This window comes from Papaver somniferum, chromosome 3 (genome assembly GCF_003573695.1).
Source record: "Papaver somniferum cultivar HN1 chromosome 3, ASM357369v1, whole genome shotgun sequence".
Taxonomy (NCBI): Eukaryota; Viridiplantae; Streptophyta; class Magnoliopsida; order Ranunculales; family Papaveraceae; genus Papaver; species Papaver somniferum.
The window spans coordinates 181,982,781-181,988,020 of record NC_039360.1 but is presented as its reverse complement, the minus strand read 5'-3'; positions in this window follow the sequence as shown (position 1 = coordinate 181,988,020).

The following is a 5,240-nucleotide window of genomic DNA, read 5'->3' as shown; positions in this document are numbered from 1 at the left end:
ATAACCTTGAATGGATATAAACATTGTATGTGAACTCATACTTGTGTAAGTCCATAATCCTTGAACCAAAGTATGCGTACTTTGCTGCTCAGGATAACCGGAATTAAAGTCCGTGTACCTGTACGCGTACTGTTGGAAGTTCACGTCCCGTGAATTTTTGTTGGAGTTTGTGAACTGAAAACAAACTTAATTCGGGTACTTAAGTATGCGTACCGGTATGCATACTTGTACGCATACTTGAGTGGGTTATTTTCTAAAAACGGTTTATCCGTGAACTTAAACTTATATAAACTAAGGAATGCATATTTTCAAACCGTGGCTATAAAGTTCATGAATCGATTCGAGTGAATCAAAATCGTTTTTGCTTCAATTGTGTCTTATATACTTCTATGATATCTAAGCAATTAAACAACTCTCTAACTAGTTCATTTGAGTCATTTGAACTAGTTGTGGTAAAGAAGAATATGGTTGATATGAAAGTGCTCATATGGCTAACCTATGGTTAACTACTGTTGAACCAACTAGGTGTACACGTTTAGGTACAGTTACACAAACCTAAATGAACGTGCATTTCATTTGTGTATAACAAGCTAAGTTCGATCTAACGGTTGAAAGATATTAGCTTGAATCTAATCAGGTTTTCATCTAACGGTGAATATTGAATGCTTTGTTACCAAGGTAGCATTGATTGCAAACCCTGATTTGAAGACTATATAAAGGAGAACTCTAGCAACTTGGAAACCTAACCCATACCTCTTGTGTGATACTAGCTGTATAAGCTAGAGTCGATTCTCCTTTAACCTTAGGTATCTACCGAGACCCTGTAGGTTAATGACTCGAAGACTTCATTGGGATTGTGAAGCCAGACCCAACTATTTTCTCTGTAGTTGCGTGATCTGATCTTGTTGTTTCTATCATATTTGAGTACAATCGTAAATTGGCTTGAGATTAATTTCTCTGATAGGCAAGATAGAAAAGTAGTCACAAACACCTTCGTCTGATCGTTTGTGGTTCCACAATATCTAGTTTCGCCATCATACGACTTAGATTATTGTGAGGTGATTGATATTTCTAGGTTGTTCTTCGGGAATATAAGTCTGGTATATCAATTGGTTCATGTTCACCTTGATTTATCATAAGACGGAACAAAACTTGTAGGTATTTCTGTGGGAGAGAGATTTATCTATTCTCGTAGACTTTTCTGTGTGATACATATTTGTTTATTAAAGTCTTCGACTTTGGGTCGTAGCAACTCTTAGTTGTGGGTGAGATTAGCTAAGGGAATCAAGTGCGTAGTATCCTGCTTGGATCAGAGACGTAAGAAGCGCAACTGTTCCTTGGATCAGTGTGAGATTGATTGGGGTTCAACTATAGTCCAGACCGAAGTTAGTTTGTAGTAGGCTAGTGTTTGTAGCAGCTTAATACAATGTGTGTTCAATCTGGGCTAGGTCCCGGGGGTATTTTGCATTTGCGGTTTCCTCGTTAACAAAAAAACTTTTGGTGTCTGTGTTATTTCTTTTCCGCATTATATTTTGTTATATAATTAATATATAACAGGTTGTGCGTTGAATCGATCAATTGGGAAATCCAACCTTTGGTTGTTGATTGAAATTGATTGATACTTGAATATTGGTATTTGGTACCGTTCAAGTGATTTCTCTTGTATTCAATTAGACTCACAGATTTCTATTTGCTTGAGTAAGTATTGAATCGAGAAATTGAGATTTAACTCTTGGATATACTTTTTATAAGATTGAGTCTGACTGTCAAGTTGATTCTCTTAAAAGTATATTGGAGTTTGTCCATACAGATTGCTAAGCGAAATATTGCGTGTGGTTGTTAGACCCCCGCCTTTTCAATTGGTATCAGAGCAGGCAAACACGTTTAAGACCTTATAAGTCTGTGTTTGTAGTGATCTGACTATATGGACAGTTAGGGTTGCCCGTGGTTCGATTTGGTTTGGTTTTCTGCCAAACCCAAGGATCAAACCAATATTTTTTTATAAGAAACCAAAAACCAACCCAGATCATGGTCGGTTTAGAATATTAAAAACCAAAACCGTCCCACCGGTTTATTTGGTTTTTTTGATTTTTTTAATAAACTTTCGTTTTTAACTCATAAATCAAAATTGTAAAGAAAATCGTCAAAATTAAATATATTTTGAACTGTAATTTTTTTATATATGGGTATACTCATTAAAATCATACTAGATTTGTGCCTGTGCTATGCTACGGGCATTTTATTTCTTTAAACTTGGAGAGCGCTGGGCGAACCCGTGGCCATATATCTACGATATGGTGTGCGCGGGGCTTCGCCCCGCCCCGTGGATTAGTGTGCGCAGGTCTTCGTCCCGCCCCTTGACGATGATGTTGGGTGACGGTGCGAATACATTAGATAGAAAATAGGTGCAAATGTTATTTATTTTTTCTTATTATTTTAATATAAAATCATAATCTAGATTTATGCCTGTCACCGGGCCTCTTGCTCCTTTTTTTTTTGGTTGCCTTGAATGCAATTAGAACAGCTAAAAGAGGTGTCAAGTATTAGATATGTTAAAAAACAGTCACTAATTGAGCAGCTTCTGACTGCAGGAGAATTTGTTATCTATGTTCTACTTATGCTTGCATTTCGATAGTCGCACGCACTCTAGGTGGAGGAGAAATACCACCAATTCAAACACATTTTGTAAGAGATAGCCCTACCAAACCATAACACACTCCTAACTAAGTGACTTACATATTCTATACCCCTGGCATTACAATCCCAAGTCTTTAACAACTTCATTGATAGATTTCTGTGAGCAACATGATAGTTAAAACAATGTAGGCACGTAAATTAGGGGTATCAGCGAGTACCTTTCGCTATAATATATATCCATTGACAAATCAGACTTATGTCTTGCTGGTGCACAAATAAGTTCCTTCCTCGAACACTTTACCCCTTCAGATTGTCTTACAAAACACCCTTATTTCTTGGCAAATCCAAATAAATTATAATCCATTCTACCAGTAAAAAATTACCGTGATCAGATATATTGTTGTAAGACTGTTGAATTTTCCTTTTTTTTTAAGCACGATAAAAATAATCAATGTACTTTCACTGTGCCAGTAGCAGACATACTCTCAAAGATGAATAAACACATGTTCTTTCAATTGACTAATATATTTACTTCTCACCTTCTCCAAGGCAGGTGCTATGCCCATTATCAGTGAGAGGCCACGGCCGTACGTGCTACAAACAGTCTGTAGCCAATCCTGCAAAATTCAACATCAACGTGTTTAAGTGAAAAGAAAGTGCTGCAACTGCATCCAAGGTCCAAGAGCGGATTACCATATGAAAGATGGAAAAAGTACTACTAACACAGTTTTACCTAATTCTTTTAATCTCGTCTGCAGCAACTCTCTGTGACTCGATTGTAATTTGAAATTTTTATTGGATTCAGTAAGAATGGCCTTGAAACCACGTTACCAATTGTAGATGGTACATTGGGGAAGAAGACAGCGTTTAGATCCACATGATAAAAGGGGATCAGCTAACACTGAATCAGGAAACTTTAGCAGATATGACCTGAACTCTTAAGATCAAACCCTTCACATATTCAAATTTTTCCGAGGGGACTAAAGGTGGAGTTGTAATGTCAGTGGTATAAGACCTGCAAGAAGAATTATGCAAGATGACAAATAAATAAATATCCAATAACTAAGTTTGTTATTTAATTTGCGCATGAATGATGGCTTCAAGTATTAAGGAGATCGAAAATTAATCACTAACAGCATCAAACTTTTTGTTCGCGTAAATAATACCTCATTGTTGCAATAAAGTTGTACTCAATAACACTAAAGCAATCCATCACGCTAATAGTAGCTTCTGAAAAACACATTAAGCCCCATGATGGAAAATAATAAAACTTAAGATCAAAAACTGATTCTGGCCTTTATATAGATTATTCAGAAAAAAAATTCAGTTACGTATACTTTTTTTTTATTGGTTTCCTAACGTAGTCCCAGTTTATGAATATGGTAGGTTTACTACTTTGGGATCGAAATACTAAAGAATTCCAAATTGAATTTGGTTTTAATGTCCATTCCTAAGAGCTTAAAACACGTGAAGGCAGTGTTTCCTTTTGATTTGTTTTCCCTAACTTTTTAGCCAATCATATATTGTCAAGTGTCGTCACCAAAATTTTCGTTTCACAAAACTCAAAAAAGCCTAGTTTCGGCCAATAGGAAATGAGGGTATCTTCACTGTTCAACGTGAGAGCTTTATTTGTTTAGGCCTTTAAGAACTTGTTTGTTTGCAGCTGACTCGGCGTCTGAATCTGAGTCAACCCCTGACTCGGACCGAGTCAGCAGTCAGACCGTTTGTTTTCCATTTTGAGTCAGATCTGACTCGACCTCTGACTCAGACATAACCCCTGACTCGGACTCATTTGAGTCAGGTAACAAAATACCCCTGACTCATGGGACCAAACCACTGACTCACTTATTTCTGAGTCAGATGAGTCAGATCTGACTCAAAACAAACATATCGACTCAGATCCAGATGAGTCAGGTGATTTCACTCAGATCCAGATGATTCAGATCCAGACGACTCAGATGAGTCAGGAGTAAACAAACATGGTGTAAGTCTTTAGATAAATATATATATATATTAGACACATTTTTAATTATATTTGCTTTAGTTATAGATATACTCATTGAAGTGAATATATATTATATTATGATGGACACATCGCTACATAATTATTATGGTTTTTGTCGGTTTTTTTTTTGGTTCTAACTCCCGGTTTCTTTTTTGGTTTTTCTGGATTTTTGGTTCTTTTGTGACATCAAACCAAAATCAACCACCTAGAATCGGTTTTCTCGGGTTTTGGGTTTCTTGGTTTTTGAATTTTTCGGTCTCTGGTTTTTTGGGTTTTTTTGTCGGTTTGGACCAGTTCGGTTCGGGTAGAAAATCGAACCATGAGCAGCCCTATGGACAGTAATCTCTTTGATAAACGCATCACCAGAAATAAAAGGTCTGTTTCGGCAATTTCTATTAAAAAGAAAGATTCTTCAATCTCAAATATAGACGAACCTAGTGTTCTAATGAAACAGACTAACGATGACATGTGTTATCCCGATTACCCTTCAAAAGAGTCTGACTCCGACAAAAGGGAAGCAGCTGAAGAGAGTAAACTGATTCTTAACCTTGTTAGAATCCAAGCTGATAGATTTAATCGGTTGAAAAACAATGTCAAT